This window comes from Antedon mediterranea, chromosome 2 (genome assembly GCF_964355755.1).
Source record: "Antedon mediterranea chromosome 2, ecAntMedi1.1, whole genome shotgun sequence".
Taxonomy (NCBI): domain Eukaryota; kingdom Metazoa; phylum Echinodermata; class Crinoidea; order Comatulida; family Antedonidae; genus Antedon; species Antedon mediterranea.
The window spans coordinates 12,039,866-12,065,959 of record NC_092671.1 but is presented as its reverse complement, the minus strand read 5'-3'; the positions used below and the strand labels follow the sequence as shown (position 1 = coordinate 12,065,959).

The following is a 26,094-nucleotide window of genomic DNA, read 5'->3' as shown; positions in this document are numbered from 1 at the left end:
GTAGAATGGGGTAGGCTAATTACTGAAAACCACTGAAAATTCTTACCTTTAGTAATTCTTACCTTTAGTAAAGTTAAAAGGCAATGAGTTTTTAAACTCGTAAGGAGCCTCTTCTCTCATATGTGTGTGTGTGTTTGTCAAGTTTGTTTTTGAATGAGTTTACACTCTTGCTATTGACAACCAATTCGGGCAGCGAGTTCCACTTGTTAATTATTCTTCTATCAAAAAAAATTGTTCCGTTTAGTTGGAAATAACTGAAAGCTAACAAAAAATAAACTGAAAACAACCAAAAGCAAAATAAAACAAAATAGAAACTAAATAAATACCAAAAAAACAATGTTTATAATTGATTAATGTCGCCGTCTATTAATGACAATGTAAAAGATATTTTAAATAAAACAAATTTTATAGACAAATTTAATCAAGAACCATCTACTAACTGGATAAAGCCATTTAGGAAAAATAATAAACAGGTTGATCATAACGAGTGGTTTTCAAAGGCCCAATGCAAAACAACGTTAACAGAATATACTATGTATAAAGGAACTCCAAACCTTGAACAATATTTATTAGATAAAACTAATTTTAAGAGTATTAATTTAAAATTTAAAGCAAGATCAAACTCTCTAGATCTTGAGGGTCGTAGACAATCCTGGTCAAGTCATAACACAGGATTATGTAAGACAACCTCATAGACAATAATTTAAGTATTTACTGGAATAATTTTAATTGTGGATCTCAAGAATTAAAACACCACTTTTTGCTAGACAATTTATTTACTCAAAATGAAACATTAGGAGAAATCTTTGATTTTTATTGTAAAAAATATTTAATAAAAGCATGGGTTACTAGATCTACAATTTTACCAACATTGCCTCTCTCAACTAATTGATTAATATAGTAAACAAGCTACAGATATCTCTATGAGGATGTATCTGTAAGTTTTATTTATTTATTTTTACTTCTTTATTATCATATATTTTTGTTGTTCTTTTTTTATTTTTGTAAGTTATATATATTGTACATACAGTTTACGTATTATGTATTTTCATACAGATCTAATTAATTAATTAATTAGTTTACATTTTGTTCTGATGTTATGTGTTAGTATTTAGAACTTTGTACCTTGATGTTTCTTTGTATTTTGTCTGTAGAATGGATGCACCATTAACTGATAATGTGTGCCACCGATATAAAGGTGATTCTTATGAATAAATAAATAAATAAAATCTGGCATCGACACAGAAGAAGAGGACATATTCTCTACCAAATCAAAACTTGAAGACCTTGGGATTGAAGTTAAAAGATTTAATAATGATCACCTAGTTAATAACAATGGTCGAAAGCTGGTTCAAATGTGTAGAAATTTAAACCTTTTAATTGTAAATGGCAGATGTGGTGTTGATAAGGAAATTGGTAAAGTAACATGCCACAAAGGTGGTGGTAGTGTTGTAGATTATGTACTTGCTTTCCCGAGACTATTTCCTAAAATAGAATTATTTGAGCTTGACACTCTAGATAAGACCTTATCGGATATACTCTCACCATTAAAACTAACTATTAAAATAATTAAACCCAACCAAACCCACTCACATTCCCCCTCCTCGCCTTCAGTTAAGACAAAGGATACCATTGTTAGAAATAATGATTATGTAACTGTTAAAACCACCTGGAATCACAGTCTGGCAATGCCATTTCATTATGCATGCGATAGAGTTCCTATAACTAACCTGAACACAAAAATGTATGAAATGAACGCTAATAATATATCAAATGACGAGATGGATTCTTTAGTTAAGGACTTAAATAACATATATGTGGTTTCAGCTAAAAAACTAAATATACCTAATACTCCTGGTAAAAAAAAGAAAGCCCACTTCAAACAAGCCATGGTTTAATAAAGAATGTAAAGGAAAAAATTAACTTTAAAAAATTAATTCAACAGAGGCAACAGAACTATTAAAAAATAAAGCAAAAGTATATAAAAAATTCATTAAGGGCGAACAAAAAAAATATTATAAAGAATTGAACAAGAAATTAAGAAATCTAAAAACACACAATCCTAAAAATTATTGGGCTATTCTGAACAAAAATGTAAAAAATGCCGATATAAGTTTACCGTAGGTATATTTAGAACACTTAAAAAAATTAAGTGAAAGTAAAGATAACGAGGGTATTGATTTTGACCCAAGGAAAATAGACCATTCAATAAATGAATACATTAATATGCCATTTACTGCAGAAGAAATTAAAGTATCAATTAGCAAACTGCGTAACAATAAAGGAGCTGGTATTGATAACATAATCAACGAATACCTAAAAAACAGCCCTGTGGAATTAATTGAATTAATTACTTGATTATTTAACTTGATTCTTGATTCGGGTGTAGTGCCACAAGACTGGTGCATCGGAATTATTGTGCCCACCTACAAAAAGAAGGGTTCCCCCAATGATCCTGATAACTATCGAGGGATCACCCTACTTAGCTGTATGGGGAAATTGTTTACGGCAACTATTAACAATCGACTCTCTTCTTACATCGAAGGTATTATGGGCGAAGAACAAGCAGGATTTAGGGATGAGTACTCAACTAATGATAATATACTAGTTTTACACTCCATAATTTAACTATATTTAAACAAACACAAAAGGTTGTTTTGCGCATTCATTATCTATAAGAAAGCGTACGACTTAGTTGACAGATCGTCTTTCTGGAGCAAATTAATTTCATGTGGCATAAATGGTAAAGTTATTACTGTTATTTATAATATGTATGCAACGGCCAAGTCTTGTGTCAAATTGAATGGTTTAATTTCCGATTGTTTCTCATGTAATATTGGAGTACGACAAGGGAAAAACTTGTCAGCACTTTTTATTGCGATTTACCTTAATGATTTTGAATTTTTTGTTAGTCGTTACTATAAAGGTCTAGATTACCTATCCAAAGAATTCAACAAGGTTTTAAGTGATGATGATGTAGAAGTTTTCCTCAAATTATATGTTTTATTGTATGCGGATGATACAATTGTTATGGCAGAAAGTCCCACAGAACTTCAGAAGCATTAAAAGCTATTCATAACTATTGTGGTATGTGGAACCTCACAGTTAACACAACAAAAACAAAAAATATTATTTTCTCTAGAGATAAAGTTAGAAATAAACCCATGTTTATGTTTGGTGATGAACAAATTGAGATTGTAGATGATTACATTCATTTAGGGACAACCTTTAATTTCAATGGCAGATTTAATAAAGCTATTGACAAGCAAGTAACACAAGCCAAAAGAGCAATGTACAGTATGTTAACAAAAGCCAAACAATTAAATCTTCCGTTAGACATTGTGTGTGAACTGTTTGACCAGCTCGTTTTGCCAATCGAGGTCTTTTACAGGAAATTTTTAAAGCATATTCTCAAACTTAATAAATCCACTGCAAATTGCATGGTTTATGGTGAAGTCGGTAGAGTAAATATTAAATTAGTAATTGATAAAAGAATGTTACAGTTTTGGGTACGCATCATAAGTAGCAAACAAAGCAAATTGTCAAATATTATGTTCAGGTTACTTAAAAAATTACATGATCAGGGTGTTTATCTCTCACAATGGACTAGCAAAATTCAAAATGTACTCAACAATTGTGGTATGCCCCAAATGTGGAATGATTTCGATAATTTTAATAAAAAATGGTTAGCAAAGAGTATTAATCTCTGATTGAGTGACATCTCAAAACAGGAATGGCGTAACAATGTTTTTTTTAATTCAATGTGTGATAATTATAGATATTTTAGGGATGTTTTAGTATTTGAAAAGTCATTAATTTTACTAAAAGATAATGAAAGGATTGATCTCTGCAGGTTCAGATGTGGGAATCGTCGACTTCCGATCTCTAAAAGATACAGTAATGAACACAAAACCAAATGTACTTTATGTAACCAAAACGATACTGGAGACAAATACCACTATTTATTTATTTGCCCCTTACTTGCTCCCATGCGCCAAATATACATTCAAAAGTATTATATCACCCGCCCAAATAGAACCAAAATGCACCAATTACTTAATACCAGATCCAAAAAAAAACTATCAAACTTAGCTAAATTTATTCATGAAATGTTGTATTTGTTTTAGTTAGATGTTGCTTTTCGATATATCAATTTTGTATAAGACCAAAACAATTATGTCTGGAAGTGTTTAGTTTGTTTTTTTTCAAGATTGAAAGATTGTTCTTTCATACCCTGAAAAGAAATAAAGAATCATTGTCATTGTCATTGTCAACGCCATGGCCTATGGCGTACAGAAAGGAGTATGGTCGAACAAATAAAGTATGGCATGAATATAGGCCAAAAATCATGTACTATCGAATCTGTATATAAATTATTAATACTTGCGTTCGCTATTTGTATTTTATTATTAATTTACATGATTACATCTCTATTGTATTTATACAGTATTGTTTGCATTAGATCAATATAAATTTTATTATTAATTTACATGCGAGTCGAATCTTATATTGTAATTTACATCGAATCTTAATATTTCATTATAATTTACGTCTTTGTACAGTATTGCATTATTAATTTACGTTTGCGTGGCAAATGTATTTCATTGGCCATTACATTTCTATCCCGGTTTCTGCCCAGGCGTGGTTGTTTTATAAGTAATATTATGTAAAGTGTTCATGTCATAGTAATATTTGTTTGTAGATTTATCATTTCAACGTAATAACAATTCAAATAAAGTTTCGATGGTTGGACTGTTTGTGTTTTCAATAAAGCAACGCAAATTACAACAGAAATATTGTCTAAAGTTGCATGTATTGTCTCAAAGTTGTGCTTGATGTTGCGCGCATTATCACTCTGCGGTAACATATTCGTCTTCAATTTCTTTGTGTACAGGTCTATTATTGCACAAAAATCACGCACGCGAGTCTTTATGTCCATATAAAGTCAGCAATTTTGTAAAATCCACATTACTTCCAATACTGTTATCAAAATGTACGAATGTATAGACTGCCAGCAACCTGTAAGAGAGAATGAAGAAGGTATGTTATGCGATACCTGTGATCGGTGAACCGGAGTGACGAGAGCAGAGTATTTGCGAGGTGTGAGAGATCGGTATATTGAGTGGAATTGCAGAGATTGTGACCAACCTGATGATGTCGACATGTATGCTGGTGACATTGGCTATTTCAATGAGCCGGTTGTACACACGTTGAAAATGAGATTGACATCAACCCATTTCCTGAACCAAATCCGGTTGCCGTTGATGCAGACATAACAGATACGGTTTTATAAGGAACATCTAAACTAAATTAAAATCAAACTGTATATTATATTTGGGTTAATCCAAATCGTTTTAAGTTTTCATGTTTTGTTAGTACAGTATTTACAAACAAACTCACTTAAAAGCTTATTTCCATTGGAATCATTTTATAATCTAAACTAGCTATTGTAAAATAAAACATATTGTTTAAAACCGTTATAGGCCGGCGGCCTGAATGGTTATTAAAGTTGGGTGAATTTCCCGAATGAAATAAAAATAACAATAGCAAAAAATGTTTAATATCCTTTTTGACTGTATCCTATGTTAATTATCTATACAGGGTGTAAACATCAACTTACACGACATTGACCGCTCACACCGAACAGGACGAAAGAATGCTAAAGCACGTCGACCTAGGCCAATTATTGTAAAGTTTACCACATATAGAAGTCGAAGAAACGTTATAACAGTGAGAAGGAAATTAAAAGGCTCTGGGATATCTATCCAAGAGGATCTTACCCTAAAAAGACGCAATCTTCTGGCTCAATTGAAGCAACATCAGAATACAAACAGTGTTTGGTCGATTGATGGACGTATTTTTGCAACCATCTTGAAGAATGGCAGGGAAGTTGTAACTCCTATACTTTCTATTTCTGACATTGGCAAATCTTAATTTTAAACTATTGTATTATTATTCTTATTACTATAGTTATTGATATACTTTATTATAATCGTTTAATCTGCTGTTTTTTCAGTTCCAAATTAACACTTCTGATTAAACCATTTTTCACGTGTATATTTATACCATTGCGGAATTAGTTACTATTGTTATTATCTTGCTATTCCATCACATACTTATCACATTTAGTGTCTCTATGCTGACTTCATCATTATTTTATTCCCCATACATTAAATGCATTGAATTTAAATCATTTAATTAAATTTTATCATCTCAGGCACAGAGTTCTAAAATGCATGTGCTTATTGTGTATGAAGATGTATTTATGTGTGTATGTGTGTATGTGTATATATTATAATACGGAACTTTCGAGCTTTGCTCGACGCGATTATGAGACCTTGTTCCGACTATCAGCACTGTTTTTATAATTGACAGTATGATGATTTATATATATATGTATATATGTATGTATATATAATGTATGTATGTATATGTATATATATATATATGTATATGTGTGTGTTTATATGTATGTATGTTACAACTGACTAACTTTATCAATTGATTCATAGTTATACATAAAGAGACTCTGTTTTGAGCAGTTTAAAATTACATTTTACGCTTAAGCACGTTACTTACTATACCTCAATTTTTCTAAACTCTTAATTTGTATTTGTTCTGTGTTTTGTCTGTGTTTTTTTGTGTTTTTGTCTTATATGGAAGCACCAACTTTCAGTAACAATGATAATTTAAATCGATTATCAAACCATCTATTTAAACCCTCATCAACTGCTAGTCAATTTGACGACATCGACCCGGACAATAATTTTTTTAATGATCAAAATATTTCTAATTACTATTTACCAAATGAATTCACAAAGAAATTCAATAACAATGAATTTGAAAATCGTTTCTCTTGTATACATTTTAATGCTAGAAGCTTACAAAAAAACTTTGAATCTATTTCAAGTTGCATTCAATCTCTTAATTTTGACTTTGATGTCATTTCGGTAACTGAAACTTGGATGGACTGTGTTAGTCCACTTATTCATTTACCATTTTTATTCACTAGTTTTCAAACCCCGTTCATATAAATGCGGAGGTATCAATATTTTTATCAATAATAAGTGTCATTATAAAATTAGAGATAACTTAACTCCTTTAACCTATTTTTGTGAATCTCAGTTTATTGAAGTTAAAACCGGAAAAGAAGATATAATAATCGGAACTATATATAGACCCCATGACATTTCTATTCCTTTCTTTACGCAGAACTTTGAACTCCTTATTAAAAACTTAACGAAAGAAAATAAAAAAATATTTCTCCTCGGTGATTTTAACATTGACTTACTCAAATTTGAATCTGATAACAATATTAATGATTTTGTTCATTGTCTTTTCAACAATTCTCTCATTTCGCTTATTCATAGACCGACACGCATCACCGAACATTCTGCTACCCTAATTGACAACATTTTCACTAATGATCTTGAATCGTCTGTTAGTGGTATCATTATTAATGATGCTACAGATCATCTTCCTGTTTTTAACATCAGTTCAAATAAACCGAGTAAGCGAGAAATCAATACCAATCTTAAATTTAGAAATACTAGTGAACACAATATCCTTAATTTTTGTAATGATTTATCAAATTTTCCATGGAATGATGTCGTGAGTACGCAAGACACAAATCTGGCATATGACACATTTATTAATAATTTTACCACCTTATATAATAAACACTTTCCTTTAATTGAACCATCCAAAGCTAAAGTTAAACTTAAACCATGGATGACCGATGGACTTTTGACCTCGATTTTGTACAAACAGAAACTTTATTCTAAAAGTCTACGCCATCCAACACTTTCTAATATATCCAAATATAAGCGTTATCGAAATAAATTATACAACCTTTTAAAAACTGCTAAATTGGATTACTTTTGTGAAACTTTTACTAAGCTTAAGTTCAATATCAAGGCCACCTGGCGTGTCATCAATTCTCTTCTTAAGTCAAATAAAAATGCACCTGCCGATATTGAACTTTTAGCTGATGGAAAATTATTAAAAGCACCTTTAATAGTAGCAAATCTATTCAATGACCACTTTACAAATATTGGACCCAACCTTGCTGGAAAAATAAACAATGACTCTGATAAAACTTTTCATCACTTCTTACATTCCCCTATTCCTAACTCAATTTTTCTTTCACCTGTAACCGAACAAGAAGTGCACAAAATCACAAATTCATTTAAAAGCAACAAGGCCTCTGGCATCGATGACATTTGTGCTAAAGTTATTAAAAAATCCATTGACACTATTCTCTCTCCTCTCACTTACATTTTTAATTTATCTCTTACATCTGGTGTTTTTCCCAACTCCCTAAAAATTGGTAAAGTTATTCCAATTTTCAAGAAAGGTAGCAAGTCCGATCCAAATAACTATCGTCCAATCTCCATCCTTCCCTTTTTTTCAAAGATTCTTGAAAAGATTATTTATAACCGCGTCTATGATTTTATAAGCAAGCACAACATTCTTTATAATAAACAATTCGGATTTAGGAAAAACTATTCTACGTCTTTTGCGCTAATTGATTTAACCAACAACATTATTGATGCAATTCAAAACAATTTTTTTCCCTCTGGCTTGTTTATTGACCTGTCGAAAGCTTTTGATACTATTGACCATCATATTCTGATTACTAAACTTTCAAATTATGGTATCCGTGGTGTTGCTCTTAAACGTTTAAACAATTACTTATCAAATAGATTTCAATGTACTTCTGTTAACAATCATACCTCTGATCTTAAGCCCATTACCTGTGGTGTTCCCCAAGGGTCCTTGCTTGGCCCTCTTTTATTTCTAATTTACATCAATGATTTACCAAACGCCTCAGATATCCTTACCTTTTATCTTTATGCAGATGACACGACTTTATTTTATAAAAGTGTTAACTTTCAAACAATTTTTCATACTTTTAACCAAGAATTAATTAATATTAACGATTATTTTAATGTGAATAAACTTTCAATAAACCTAAGTAAATGCAACTTTATGTTGTTTGGAATACGTCATCAAAAACTGACCGACGAGTCTCATAAAATTCTGATTGGTGATCAAGTAATTCCCCATGTTAAGCAAACCAAATTTCTAGGTGTTTTAATTGACCAAGAGCTAAATTTTAAAAATCATATAAAAGAAATTGAATTAAAAATTTCTAAAAACATTGGCATACTTTATCGTCTGTCTTCCTTTTTACCGTCTCAAATTTTACGCAATATTTACTGTTCCTTTATTCTGCCTTTCATTAGTTACTGTAACATTGTATGGGCCAATAATTACCCTTCAAATCTTAATAAAATACACGTCCTTCAAAAGAAAGCTGTTCGTCTTATCTCGGGTAACTCACGTCTTGCTCATACTAATATCCTTTTTTATAATCTTAAACTCTTAACTGTGCACGATATTAATAAACTCCAACAATGCATTTTCGTTTATGAACATATTAATTCCAAACTGCCTTCTAACTTTTCCTGTAATTTGTTAACTAACTCTGAAATCCATTCGTATAACACAAGAGCATCACGGGACCTTCCTCTTCCTCAACCTAAACTAACTAAAATGAAACATAACATTCGCTATAGTGGTTCTAAACTATTCAATAATCTACCTCCCGAAATTTCATCATCGTCTTCTAGCAAAATGTTCTCTTTTAAACTTAAAGAATATCTTATTTCAAATTATAACTAATTGTTTTCTCTATTTTGTAATATTTTTTTAACTTTAGAAACTTTTTCGAAATTGCTTCCTTTACTGTTGGTGTGTGTGTGTGTCTGTTGATCTATATGTGTTTGTGTAGTTATATGTTTACATTTATATATATAAGTATATAATCTTCTTACATGGCTTCCCAACATACAAGTTTCAATTGGATTTTTTTTTTTCCAATTGATCGATACTTTCTTGGGTTTTTTTGCCTCTTTCATTTTGTATATAACTGAATCATCTTTTTATACATTATGATTTACTGTATTATATCTCTAAAAAAAAAAAAAAAAAAATAGATTTATTTATAAAATATCAGAAATTATAATGTTTTTTTACTCAAATATGAATGAAAGAAATAAATGTTTATTTGAATTTGAATTTGAAAAAAAAGGACACCTTGGTGGACAGTCTCGGCTACCAATACTGCAAAAAGGTTGATAAACGACGTGCTAATACAACGTGACGATACGGTTGTCTTCGGACTAGGGCAGTGACTTGCAAAGCAACTGTACTTGAGAAGGATGGAGAATACACTGGAGGATCCATACATGACCACATCTGTGGTATGGGACTAGGTACGTCATTATTATTATTAATTCTATATAACTTAATTAATTTATTCAAATTACGACACTTCGAAATACAAAAAAACAAAATTCAATCCGTAAAACAAATTAATTTATTTTTATGTCATATTTGACATTCTATAGTATGTAACTTAATTAATTTATTCAAATTATGACACTTAGACATACGAAAAACAAAATTCAATCCGTAAAACAAATTAATTTATTTTTATGTCATGTTTGACATTCTATAGTATGTAACTTAATTAATTTATTCAAATTATGACACTTAGACATACGAAAAACAACTTATTTTATTTTTATGTCATCTTTGATATTCTATATTTTATTAAATATATATTCTGGTATAGTACGAAAGATAGTAATAATATACGGAAAAAAAAACCCCATTTACTAATCAAATCATATTTCTTTTTTTGTAGGACGTGGGAAAGTGGCGACTGTTCGACGGGATGTCAAGAGAAAAGCTATGGAACGGCCATTTGAGTCTGCTGCAGAGATTGTGGACAGGGTTATGCGAGATGATATTGGTGTGGGACAAGTTGAACTACATCCGACCTTACCAAAGGCAGGCAAACCAGAAAAGAAAACTATCCAGACCTCGACATCCACCAAACCTCAACTTAGTTCTTCACAAACAACATATCGGCGATGGGTTTTTGCGAGACAATGTTGTGATTGATGTGGCCGTCATATATTGCTAGCAACTGACAGAATGGTAATGCTTGATCATTCCAGAGTCTGGTAAGTATACTCATTGTCCTATGTTGTTCCTCCCATCTAATCATTCTTTTTATTTTTAGATGGTGCATCTAATTTGCAATTTCTTTACACTTTCGGATATATACGTAGAACGCATCCAGATATTATTCCTAAAAAGATTTTAAAAATTACGAATGTTGTAATAATTATGTTTATTCTCTTGTGTTGCTTTTTTTTTAACTATGCTGCACCAAAAAGTAAACGCTGAACTAATGTTATGTTATGCATGTTTTCTTATTTTTTTCTTAGGCTATCTTTCGCAAGGTCCAAGAAGTTGGCCTTCAACGCGCCTACATGAGGGAACCAAATACCAGACTCTAAGTCTAAAAACTGATAGCCTTACCGGTTTTGCCATTGGAGCATGTACCTGCTGGAACAAGTTGCAGGCAACTCACCACTCATATTGGCGATGACGACGTACATGCGAAACTATTGGATTAATGGAGATGTGTTTACGCCTATGGATTGGAGTGTGTTTCGGCAGCAAAAAATGACAAATAATGATGTAGAAGGGTACGGTATCACCAACGCCTTAACTAAAGAGCAAAGAAATGTAAGAATAACTTCAAACATTCATTTTGTCGTTTTGTGTGTTTATTTGTTGATCTTATGTAATTTTTAATTGTTTTTTTATTATCTGCAGCTAATCTACACTTCTACTTACTTTGTAAGCTGCTATTGGATGAAGGACGGACAGTTGCGATTCATGCAGATTTGGTCGGCAGGGAGGATAACCTACACGATCAATCACGCCATGCTGCACGCGCAACGGTCCGCCTTAACCTGCTGTGGGACAAGAGGAACACGAACCGCTAGGGCATTATTGTTGGCTGCCAGTCGCGTTACTAGCCGTAATTAATTAGTTATTAGTTAGTTAAACTTATTAGTTTAAATTGTACATGTTTAATTTTTATTGTTTTTAGTTAAATATATAATTTTACCTTGATTTACCTTGATCTTGGAAATCTAAAGCAATGCTTGTGTGTCCCTCCGGTATATTCTATGTTCTATCATATGGGGAAAAGTTTAGTGGGTGGTGTTTCCAAAACTTTTCTAGTCGGTTTTTAAATTGATTAACATTTGCAGCTTCTATTACATCCTGTTCCATGTGTCGATAATAGAGTTTGTTAAAAATTTCTGCTGTATCCTTAAGTGAGTATGAGGTTTACTAATTAAGTGTCCTCTTTTTCTAGATTCAGTGGTTAACCTAAAAAAATCCTCATTGTTACATTTAGTAAAACCTGACTAACTCGTCAAAGTGACGAGTTTCATGTCTAGTGCTTCTTTCCTTCTGTCATTTTTGTGCGTCGTGTTTCTCTAAAACGTGTAAACATAACATGTCATAACTTTGTCAACATATGTGCATTTACGTGAAGTTGTGCACCTCCTATTTTTAAATGACGTCATAGTTACGCAACGTGACTTACGCGTGATTTTATGATTTTTTTTATATTGATCATAGATTCAAAACCAAGCCTAATTTTTTTTTTACACTTTGTGAAAATTTCAGTCATATCAAGAGCAAACTTTTTGTAGATAAAAAAGGACATGTTTTACAAGAAGTTACGCGTGCACGCGCATTTAAAATTTCAAAGTGCGCAAAATTAATTTCTAATCAACTTTCTACGCTGATCATGACATTTTGAGAATGTCAAAAATGTCCACGCAAGCGAAAAATTTTACACGCGCGGTGTGCACGTAGCGCTAAAAACATATTTTAATTATATTTTTCCAGCCTTTTATAGTAAATTTACCACGTCAAATTGTACAATTTGCGCGCGTTTTTATTGAAAAAGTTCAAAAATTCGTCAAAATTATGCCTTTTTTTAAACAGTCATAGATTGTAAACAACGAGGTGAACTTTTTTTTAATTACATACTCTGGAAGTTGATGAGTTGTAGATATCGGATCATGAATCAATATGGCTAACCGGACATTGTGACATCATCGTATGGCCACACGAATGTAAAATATAGGATTTTTGTCTCTTTCGTTATTGCTCATCATATTCAATGGAACGCATCACGCCTATCTGTATTCATTTTTCTCCGAGATAATATTGTCTTGGTCAAACTATCTTACGCATGAGTTAAAAATATTGTAATTTTTATTACGTCAATACGCCTAAAAATTTCAATTAACAGAATCATTAATTTCATCTTTACAGTAAATTTTAATCTGTTATAGCTCGTAAGAATAAAATGTGATAATCACGATTAAAACGTTTTCAGGAAGCTATGGGATTGTAGATACGAAATCATGTGAACTTTTCCCCAATCAGATGTTGTGACGTCATCATATGGCCAGTTAAATAAACAAAGTCGTATTTTCATCTTTTGCGTCATAGTTCATTACATTTAAAAGAGCACGCATCAATATTTCACGTATTCAAATTTCTTCTAAACGTTAATATGTTGTTGCTGAGATAATTACCGAAATTACTACCTTCGCGTTTCATTTTGAAACCGTCAACATGTTAAAATTGGAATAAAATACGGGTCCCGTTATTTCACCTATTTTACACTGTTTGTGATATGTATACAGATTATACTGTGTATACTATATGACACAAAATATACAGCATTCAGCACTAACAACACATCATATTCTTCAGTTCAGGTTATAATGCCAATATTTTTCTGTGTGCAAAATTTAAATTGGAACTTGGCAAAAATTTAATTGATATCATGCGCAAACTTTCTATGGATTAAAAATGGCATGTTTTACAGAAAGTTACGCGCGTAATTTCAATATGCGAAATATCAATTTCTAATCAACTTTCTACGCGTTTCATGTCATTTTGAGCATTTCAAAAATTCCCACGCGTGGAAGTAGATGAGTTGTAGATATCAAATCATGCATGAATATGGCTAACCGGACATTGTGACGTCATCGTATGGCCACTTGAATATAAAATATAGGATTTTTGTATCTTTCGTCATAGCTCATCACATTAAATAGAGCACATCTCCACTTATCCGTATTCCATTTTCTCCCATTTTTTTGTATTGTCTAAGTTAATCAATTCTCTTTCGCATGATTCACCATTTTTAAAATTGTGATGACGTCATCATGTTCAAAAGCGTCAATAACTTTGGTCACTTATTTTCACCTATTCTGCACTGTATGTAGTACGTATACTGTATATAGTATATACTGTATATACTTAGACGTGACACAAAATAGAGAGCACACTAACGTTTTTTCAATGGCATAATCGTTTTTCTGTGCGCAATATTCTAACGTATGACGTGCACTTGGTGTTTGCGCTGTGGATAACCTAACTCGTCCGTAGTGACGAGTTCAAATCTAGTTTAGAATTGAGTCGCAGTTAGTATACATGAACGTAATGTTATTTATTCTTGTGGTACTTGAAACATTTAAACTTAAATTTTTCTGTAGTTTTAAATTTCTTCTACTCGGCTCTGTCAGTGGTCCGAAAACTATGATGAACTATTTTATAGTTTCTAATTACGAAGTTTTTTTCTAAGTGCCTTATACTTCTCTCTCTCAGTTTTTGTTCGATCCTTGGATATTTGTACAGATTCTGGCTTTATATTTCTCAGTTTTTTTAAGACTTCATAAGGGTGCAGGTCAACTCGGCCCTAAACCGTCTCGGCCAAAGTCAAGTCGGCCCCAAGTCAAGTCGGCCTCAAGTCAACTCGGCCTCACGTCAACTCGGCCTCTAAAAAGTAAGGAACGCAAAAAGTGCTAATATAGTAGTTCATTTATTACAATGGCAGGATATAGTATGGTTATGGCTACATAATAGACGAAATAAAACCGAAATTTCAATGTAAATTGTTTAAATGTTTGTTAGACCTATTTTTTGATACAAGGATGTTCCCAGAAAGAATCGAAATATTATTAGAAGGCCTATTATTATTATATAGATATTATTAGATTAATACAGTAAAATAAAAATGTTTTTTTGTGTATATATTCTCTCTCAAATTATTAGCAATATGTTACGGTCAAAGTGAATAACTATAATATGTGTGACAATAAAATGGTATATTACAGTTACAAATTCTTTCACACATTTATTTTTTTTGGGGTACAATGACGATGTCAATCAAACTACCGAAGAGATTATGGAAACAAATTCGAAATGTTCTGTCATGTTAAAGTTCTATTGTAATTGTGCGCTATTCAAATTGTTTTTATTACTTTTGTGATTTGATTATAATGGAGAATTCAATGAATACATTTTATGTATGGGAAATTAATCTAAAACACACTGAAGAAATCATCATGGAAAAAATGGTGTATTTTTATTTTGTCAAGCATAAAAACTAATCTAAAACACACTGAAGAAATCATCATGATATAATGGCGTAATTTTATTTTGTCAAGCAAAAACTAAAACATCTTGTTTGAGTCCTAAACAACGGAATTCCTAAACAACATACTATTGCCTTAGCATTCTCATCTGTTTTTTTAACACCCACCGCGCCCTGTATTGTTCAATAAAATTGATCACCTAAAGGAGCATTCCCACAGTACCTGTTCCGTTTCGCGGAACGGAAGACGGTGCCGTTTTTTTTCAACGTGACGCGCGCCCGCTCGCCGTTCCGTTGTAAACATTCACACCTGTTCCGTTTTGTGACGTATTCCGTGACAATGGGCAAACGTTAAAATGTCAGCCGTTTCTGGATGGTCATCGGATGATAGTGAGGAAGAAATTATTCTTTCCGCTATAATTTTAGCCAAAAGAAGGAAAAGAAATGGGTAAACGAGATCTGTTCCGAAAGAAAGAAATTTGGTCAATTTGAAACATTGGTAAAACGTAACTGGCGACCAATGAAGACGAATTCTTCAATTATTTTAGAATGACGCTTTACCAATACGGTCATCTTGTCAGTTTAATTAAAAATGATATTACAAAACGGGACACAAGATTCCCGATGATAGTAACAACACACACCATGACAAATTCCATGAATCTGTAATTTAATACATTAAAATCACAATCACATCCCCTCGCGATCAGAGGTCTCTCCAATTCCCGCCACATTTTTTAACTTCATGACCCTTGACATAATAAACTACGAAACGGGTTATGATTGGTCAAAGTAGACCGTGTTTCGTTTCCGTTCCGTTTCTATCAAGTTATGAGCGATCTGTCAGTTCCGTTGTTTTTCACCGGCCGTTCATTTTTCACGGAACAGATTTGGTGTAAACGCTGCTATTGTTTTAACGCTTTTTGATTTTCTAACAAAATGGTGCCGTTCTCCGTTCCGTGAAACAAAACAGGTGTGAATGCCCCTTTAGTCATGAGAATATACAGTAGCCAAATAACACTTATATACAAACGTCAGTCATCATGTGATACTTTGTTTGGAATAACAATACCTTAAAATTAAGAGAAATAACAACATGGACTGTCATGGAAGCAAATTTCTCTCTTCCCATGGTGTACCGTATTAATTATGATTAATTATGAAGTAGAAACGAAATGAAAATAAAAATGTCATACAAAAAAACGGTAAGGCCTATTTGTAAATAATGCACATTCATGTCTGGGTGTGTGTGCATGTAACCTATACCCATAATGCTTATACAATTTGTATTCTTGCCTTTTGATTTGTTATGATTTTAATGTTATTTTATTCTTTTTATATTGATGTATATATACAGTTGCAGACCGAAGTATATTGTTTAAATATTATTCATTAAAATGTCTTTGACAGTTATTTCTGTATACTAAATGTGAAGAAATATTTATTTTTTTCAAACAATATAAATAACTACTACCTATCAATTAAACGAAAAATGATCAGGCCCAGTATGTTATAATTTATATTGAATTTTCCATTTATTTCGTCTATTATGTAGGCCCTAGTCCTAACCGTACTGTGATGTTTATCTTGCCATTATAATATTAACTACTATATTAGCACTTTTTGAGTTCAAAAGTTTTTAGAGGCCGAGTTGACGGATTAGATTTTGGCCGAGTTGACGTGAGGCCGAGTTGACTTGAGGCCGAGTTGACGTGGGGCCGACTTGACTTGGGGCCGACTTGACTTGGGGCCGACTTGACTTTGGTCGAGACGGTTTAGGACAGAGTTGGATCGAATTCCTTCATAACATGTACTGACTTGATCCATCTCTACTTTCAAAGGTCTGCATTTTTCTAAATCTCTTTTCCCAAGTCTGTAAACTGCTTTAACTTCGTACTTTTGTACATCTAATTTGCGACGCAAGATCTCATTTAACTGATCTGTGTCGTCTTGTTTCTGGGTTTTTACTTTGGGATTCCTCAATTCCATAAAAAATTAGATAATTATGTATGATGTGTGATATTAAATAAATAAATTGAAAGTTAACAAATTATGACAGCCACTTAGTTATTAGTTAATTAAACTTATTAGTTAAAATGTTCAATTTTATTGTTTTTAATTTAATAATTTAATATATAAATATAATGTATGATGTATGATTTGAATGTTAATTTATATAATTCAATATATAAATATGATGTATGATTTCAATGTTAATTCAAATAATTTAATATATAAATATAATGTATGATGTATGATCTTAATGTTAATTAAATAATTTAATATATAAAAATAATGTATGATGTATGATTTTAATGTTAATTTATATAATTTAATATATAAAAATAATGTATGATGTATGATTTTAATGTTAATTTAAATAATTTAATATATAAATATAATGTATGATGTATGATTTCAATGTTAATTTATATAATTTAATATATAAATATAATGTATGATTTTAATGTTATTTTAAATAATTTAATATATAAATATAATGTATGATGTATGATTTTAATGTTAACGTCCATCCACATATTTATAATAACACAATTATACTATTTGTAGTAGAATTCACCGCACTGTTATCTGCAATTTACCAAGCATTTGTTATTCTTTTTTACCACTTTTCATATCTATGAGAGGATTTCATTTGATTATAAATGTTACCATATTATTAGAACTAAAAAATTAACATATATCCCTCGAATAAGCACCTCCCTCAAATGACCTCCCCAAAGGGCCCTACCAAACAATAAAAACTATATACTTTAAAATATTATTAATCATCTAAAACACTGTGAAACAAAGTAGTTTAGTTTTACGAATGTCAAGCATTTTCAATAATGGTAACCGACAGAAAATGTATAAGGAGAACATTATCATTCCGAGAACCATCGTCTACACTTCCTAGAGGGGGAGCGAGCGAAGCGAGCTCACCCTCTAGTATATTATTAATGACCTTACAAAGAACCCTTTCTATTTCAACAATTAAGCCACAGTTATTCTACAATTTATTGTTTTCCAAGTGGTAGGCCTATTTTGATTGCATCTTATTTTTGTATGCTTCCTCGGTTAATATGGTCCTAACCCTCCTTCTTTGTCTGTAGATGGTCTTATATCCCATTCTTTGTCTCTGGATGGTCTTATACCCGCTTCTGTGTCTGTTGACGGTATTATTACATCCCTTTCTTTATGTGTGGATGGTCTTACACCCATTTCTTTGTCTGTAGATGGTCTTACACCCCTTCTTTGTCTGTGGATGGTCCTACACTCCCTTCTTTGTCTGTGGATGGTCCTACACCCCCTTCTTTTTCTGTGGATGGTCCTACACCCCCTTCTTTGTCTGTGGATAGTCTTATGCACCCTTCTTTGTCTGTGGATGGCCTTACACCCCTTTCTTTGTCTGTGGATGGTCTTATACCCCCTTCTGTGTCTGTTGATGGTATTACACCCCTTTCTTTGTCCGTTGATGGTATTAAACCCCTTTCTTTGTGTGTGGATGGTCTTACACCCCTGTCTTTGTCTGTAGATGGTCTTATAATCCCTTCTTTGTATGTGGATGGTCTTACACCCTTTCTTTGTCTGTGGGTGGTCTTACATCCCCCTTCTTTGTCTGTGGATAGTCCGATGGTCCTACACCTCTTTTTTTGTCTGTGGATGGTCTTATACCCCTTCTTTGTCTGTAAGTAGTGCTATACCCCTTTCTTTGTCAGTGGTCGGTTCTACACCCCCTTCTTTGTCTTCGGATGATCTTGCACCCCTTTCTTTTTCTGTGGACGGTCTTATACCCCATTCTGTGCCTGTGGGTGATCTTATACCCCCCTTCTTTGTCTGTTGATGGTATTACACCCCTTTCTTTGTCCGTTGATGGTATTAAACCCTTTTTTTGTATGTGGATGGTCTTATACACCCCTTTCTTTGTGTATGGATGGTCTTGGACTCCTTTAATTTGTCTGTGGATGGTCTTACAGTACACCGCCTTCTTTGTCTGTGGATGGTCTTATACCCCCTTCTTTGTCTGTGGATGGTCTTATATCCCCTTCTTTGTCTGTGGATGGTCTTCTCCCCTTCTTTGTCTGTGGATGGTCCTACACTCCCTTCTTTGTCTGTGGATGGTCCTACACCCCTTATTTGTCTGTGGATGGTCTTATACCCTCTTCTTTGTCTGTAAGTGGTCCTATACCCTTTCTTTGTCAGTGGATGGTCTTGTACCCCATTCTTTGTCTGTGGACGGTCCTACGCCCCCTTCTTTGTCTGTGGATGGTCCTATACCCCTTTCTTTTTCTGTGGATGGTCTTATACCTCCTTCTTTGTCTGTGGGTGGTCTTATACCCCCTTCTTTGTCTGTGGATGGTCTATATATATAAATAAATTGCTCTTGTTATTGTAAATAAATTGAAAGTTAAAAGTTATGAGTGCGAACACTTTGGTTTCTTGTTATTACAGTAGTTAATTTACTAATATATAATAACAACAATATATTATATATATTTTGCTATATATATCATTGGCTAATTTCGAATACTATATAATATTGAAGCACAATGGCAACAACAATCGAAGCACACATGGCCTTCCATACAGATTATTGAACTAGCGGCCGCTTTGGTTGGTGGCCGCTTAAGGCTGGTTTCCTGTTGACGTAAGAAGTCGAATTTTGCAACGACTCTTGCGTTTCATACGTTTCTTACGTCTCTTACGAAAGTTGAGAAAAAATTGACGTCGTTGACGTTAGTCAAGATCGTGTCAGGCCGCAAAGAAACATCTGTAGTTATGCTGCTCCCGAAAGTTGAAATTTTGGCTGTGAAACACACGTCGTATGCTTACGTCGATTTTAGTGTTGTTACGAAAGTTGAAATTTTTTTCTTTCGTCGGTCAGATTTATGACGTATTTGAAACAACATCTATGATTGGTGTTTCTTTTTAGAGCGGGTTTTATCATTTTTCGCGCGAAATGTTGAATGTTGTTATTGTACCTGTAGCTACTCAGTGTCAGTGCAGCACACCAACATATTATTTTTAGTAGATAGGCTAGGCCCTAGTATTAGTAATCTATATATAAATTTACGTAAGGGCAAAATTCGGTAAATCGCGCCTTACTTCTAGAATTTTCACTCAATGGTATATAAAGTTGGTTCGTACTTTCGGTACTGATTTTAACCACCTGATGTAACCCTGTTTACTAATTAAATTAAGTTAGATAATTAGTTATTGACGATTAAAACGAATTTAGGTTTAACGATTTGCCCCAAATAGGGGTGTTTTCCGATCGTGGTATACACTGTCTAATGGATGTCCATCTTGAAAAATACCCGCCACAAAAATGCGAGGAGGCTTCGCATTTTCCTATCTCCTCCTACGATAATTGTTTTTAATAGCTGAAAACCGGTTGAACAGCTAGAGTACACCATCATAATGTTGAAGACAGGCCGATTTTCTTTAAAAAATACTATTTTGATAGATTTAATATACGATTATACAAATGTATTGATTTGCGATGAATGGAACATCCCAATCTCTCAGTCTGCCAGAGTTTGGTTTAACACAAGTACTGTAGGTAAATTTATGAGCCCTTGGCTTAACACATACGGTAGGTAAATATATGGGCCCTTTGAGAATAAACTTGCAATACTTTGACAATACTGTAAATAACTATTTTTGGAACTCATTTGAATCGAAAATTTCTTACTGTGAATATATAAACACATTATTATATACAAATACACTTTATACTGACAGTTCCTTCTCAACGTTTGTATTAATTAATAATTACCAAAAATATAAACGTCGTAGTGGTGTATCGTGACATGTACTTTAATATTTCAATCGATTATGACAGTGACAGTTTTAACAAAGTATTAAATCGCAAATGTTTTACTGTATTTAGAGGTATATTATGTATATGCTTATAAAACATGAACAAAATATTTCGTTACTGAGTGGATAAAGAATATATTTAAAAATTGTTCCTCTTTGTACCTATCCGCTTTCCCATCCCTCAACCCTAATGTTACATACAAAACACAAATTGGGTTTCTTTAAATGAGTCCAAATCAAAAATTTGGACTCATTTTGTGAAAAGTTTCTCCTTCGGAAGTAATTCCCAGGGTGCTAATTTTAGTTGACTACATAAATCATCGTGTCTATTTATTCGTTTCTGTAAACGACAATGTATTATAGTCCTGCGGTACGTACATTTGAAATCGCCAGTTTTGTTACGCTGAAATTACTGTAGGCCTATATTCGAGAACCATCTGTGGGCACGACCTAGATGGTACGCGAGCGAAGCGAGCGTACCATCTAGTAATACTTAATTAATACTGTACTAATAGGAATGGATTTGACCAAAATATAATCAAACTAGCCTAGGAGCCAGGCTAATAGGCTAGGCCTATGCACTATTGTATGAACCAAAATATGAATTAATTATTCTGGCCTTAAATAGTTTTCAAAATTAAAAAACGGCAAATCATTTCGGGATTCCTATTATTATTATTAGATACCCATTATTTACCTATAATAAGAATAAATTTGACAAAACAATATAAATTATACAAAATCAAGAAAACATTTTTTTTTAAAGTTACATAATAATATTATATTGCTTACAAGGGCTTTCTATATATCTTATCTTGTTGCAAATGTTCATTATCGCGACGTTTCTACTGACAAATAGAACAGAAGAATGTCGGTTTCAATGCGGATTGTTTATTGCACGTCCATAAATAAGAGTATTATATTTTGATATGAGTTGTAAACTTCCTGATTAGAACAATATTATATTGAAACTACTGTGCATTTGTAAAGTATGTACATTGTACAACATCGTAAAGTGGGCTAAAATTGTAGTAGTACGATAAATACATACAAATGTTATTGTCCGGCTATATTTCACTGTAAGGTCATACACATTACGTCATAACTCTTGTCGCTCATTGGTTGCTTGTTACGATTGCGCTTACGTCTCTTGCGAAAATCTGAAGAAAACGTCGTAACGCAACAATTGTTAGGTCATCGGTTTCCTGTAAAATCGTTTGTCGTTACCATTTTTCTTACGTTACGTCGATTTTATAAATTTTCGATCGTAAAATCCGCATTTCTTACGACAAATCGACGTAGTCGCAACAAAAGTGATGTTCTTACGTCGACAGGAAACCAGCCTTTAGACCCTAATCTAGGCCTGAAATTGGATACTGTAGATTTTGTTCTTAAATTCATTGATAATACAGTAGTTCATTCTTATATTGTTGAAACTTACCGTGATAATAATTTTACCCAAATAATTTGAAGCTAGTAAGTAATTTAAACTTAAATATTGTTTTTTTTAGCTAGCCTAAAAAGTTATACATGTTTCATTCAGTAGGCCTAAGTAGAATGGGAAAAGCTAAGTTACTGAAAACAAGGCCAACAGCCATTAAGTCGCGTGCTACAATGCATAGTGATACCGGACCGACAGACAGACCGACAGACAGACCGACAGACCGACAGACAGACAGACAGAGAGACCGACCGACCGACATAGTGAACTATACTGACCGAAATTACTGAACATGTTTAAAAATGTTGAAATGTTTAAAAACATTTATTTTTTTTAAATTTACACGTGCGTAGCCTGTCACTTTTGACGTGCTCGTATAACGTAATTTCGAGTTGAAAAGTGAGTCAAGAAAACAGAAATCGGGCAAAAAGAGTGCGCAAAAACATTTAACGCGCAGTGCGCGCGCAAAAATATGCGCACTCATGGCAATTTTGTAAACGCTTAAAATTGCCTGAAATGTACTCTTATTTCATCGAAAATAAATTTTGAAAATGTTAAGCGCGCGTACGCATGCGTTACATGCGCTACGCACGTAATTGTATTGCCATATGATGATTTATGCCCTGAAATTTATGAGTACCAAATTTTATTTAATTGTGATTCATGGTTGTGAAGATATGATGACAAACGTGATTTCGTTAAATCGTGCGTAGACCGCGTAATTTTTTATTGCGCACCGTGAAAACATAACCACATTGATTCCTGGCCATAAGGAATATACTGTGAAAAATTGACCTACCTAGATTAAACTGATATCAAGATAAGGTCAGAAAGCGATAAAACGCATAGTGATACCGGACCGACAGACCGACCGACCGACCGACATAGTGAACTATAGAGTCGCTTCCACGCGACTAAAAACAACAACCTAAAATTACTGAAAGTAATGTAAAAAATACAACAATGAAACGTCACAAAATAAACATCAGTTAAGTTAAATTTGTTGTTCCGTGTGCACCCAAGCGTATAGCAACTAGAAGTGATTTACACAACTGCGATACGATTCTTTCTACAATAGGCCTAGGATTCTCGCCTTCGCGCACTCTTTTTCACACACACGTCCACTACTATGCAAATGTGTGGAGGCTAATCGACAGCTAGACAAGACATTAAACTAAGTAGTAATTGGACATAGCCCAAAGAAATAAATAAAGAATGTGTATAATGTGTGTACTGTAATTTTTTAATTCTGCTATTTTATTATCAAACAATATGTACTCAAAGAAACTTTAAAAACGAGAATAAAAAATGTATTTTTGTGTAATGTTTATTGTTTAATTTTGCTGACTTAGGCCTATTACTCGGACTGTGTCATACCTAACTAACACACACGTCACACAAACCAACACAGCTACTACTAGAATAGACATGGGTTTAGAGACTAGTAATTAGGCTAATAGTATCAATAGAAACTATAATTTTATAATTTTTTCCGGCCTCCGTTGCTAACCGATATAGACTGAGCGTAAGCTTGGCTTGGCTTGGCTAGGCTAGGCTAGGCTAGGCTAGGCCAGACCCGACCCGGCTGGGCTGGGCTAGACTAGGCTAGGCTAGGACACCTGCGTTACCATTTGACAGATGTACCGTAACTCCCCGCCTGACGCTGTCTCCGGAGCGGGTTGCGCGACAAGTCGCGCTTAACGCTAGAATCGTGGACCCGGTGGGCCCGCTTCCCGCATCACCAGATAAGTAAAGAAACGATGAAAGTAGTGGTATTTCACCGGCGGCGTGAGCCTCCCACCTATTCTACACCCCTCATGTCTCTTCACAAGGTCAGACTAGAGTCAAGCTCAACAGGGTCTTCTTTCCCCGCTAATTCTGCCAAGCCCGTTCCCTTGGCTGTGGTTTCGCTAGATAGTAGATAGGGACAGTGAGAATCTCGTTAATCCATTCATGCGCGTCACTAATTAGATGACGAGGCATTTGGCTATTAGATGACTTAGGTACAGCAGTAGAAACTGCCACAACCTCAAGTCTTTCCACCTTAAGACAGTAGGCGTCACTGAAAATGACGAGAAACCTTCCACACTGTCCCGTCAAGGATATTCACGTCTATGTGCGAGAATCTCCTTGACACCGAAATATGTGTAACCCGATCTTACACATATCCGTTGAAGGCAAGGGATAGGTGTTATTCCCTCATGGTACACAAGACACAATCTTACGTAGCCCACTACGTACCTGTCCTCATTTTTGGGTCCTCCTTCATGTTAAATTAAAATGGACTAACCACAAGTACACATTCCTTATCATGGTTAACAATCCATGAATGCAGCAAATAATTGGATTGTATCGCACAAGACTTTTAAGGTAATCTGTTCCAGCTTCAACAATTGCGTTGTTTTCGGCACCCCATGTGCCTCTAGCTCCAATCACTACTGGTATAACAGTCACTTGTTCGGCCCCGGTCGAGTTCCTCACCTGTGGTATCAAACAACTGTATTTTGAGATCTTTTTCCTCGCAGTTAATGATAGACTCCGACTACAATTGTCCCATACCACCGTGGGGTCCACAATCAGAGCGCGATCATCCTTAACCAGTAAAATATCGGGTTTTAAAGTTCCCGTTGACATGCAGACGTTATTATGACGCCTGATTCTTGCTTCCTTAACTACGTAGCACCAACCGGAAATGTGACCTACTGTCTCAATAGTGGTCAGACACCTTCTACATCGCACATCTCTTCCTTCTCTACCTCTGGAAACGGCTTCTCTAGTAGGATAGGTGTTGCTTCACAGTAACAATGCTGATATGTACTCCCTTCTTTTAGGAATGATCGTTTTGAAATCCAGTGATTTGAAACTTTCGATCCCTTCCAGTTTTCTACACCAATGCCTTGCGATCCTTGAGCGGCCCAATTGCGTTGTCTTTCCTCTTTCCATTTGCGATTAAGCTTCTTTCGGTGTGGAATGTCCAGCTTCCATTTAGTAGCGAGCTTTTGAATTCGATCGGCGAATCCTTTACCTTCCGCCCAGCTACGAACAAAATGATCGGACGAATCTAGGCACCGGCCTAGATTATGCAACCTTGCAGATAGAACAGATTGTGACAAGCAGGGAACTCCTAGTCCACCGTCTCTAGCGGAGGTATACAACAAATGCGTTGATATGCAATTGGGTAGTTTGAGCCACAGTTTGATCCAGTATCTGATGGTATCGTCTAGCTTTTTAATTTGAGTTTCAGATGTTTCTAACTAGAATATCCACTTTCTGACGGGGTTTGAGAAATGCTTTGCACCATGTATCTAATGTAGATACGCCTCGAATTTTTCCAGGCCATTCCAAGGATCGAATAGTGCTCCAAGATATCCATTACTGGTACCTGGTTCAACCCATGGTATGGTTTCTGAGTCGACCTGAAAAGAACGGGTCATGTTTAGAGCATACGTTTTATGCAAAGGTTCTATCGAGAACGCTGCACTTTTACTGGCAT

The 26,094-nt window shown here is 33.8% G+C and overlaps 1 long non-coding RNA gene across 1 annotated transcript in view; it reads right to left on the bottom strand.

The window, feature by feature from the left end:
- LOC140039658 (uncharacterized) overlaps positions 1 to 24,769 on the bottom strand; it is an 85,436-nt gene extending 60,667 nt beyond the window's left edge. Inside the window, exon 1 of the long non-coding RNA XR_011842545.1 lies at positions 24,259 to 24,769. This is a non-coding gene — a long non-coding RNA (uncharacterized lncRNA). The remainder of the gene's footprint in view (positions 1 to 24,258) is intronic.
- Between the last annotated feature and the right edge of the window lie 1,325 nt (positions 24,770 to 26,094).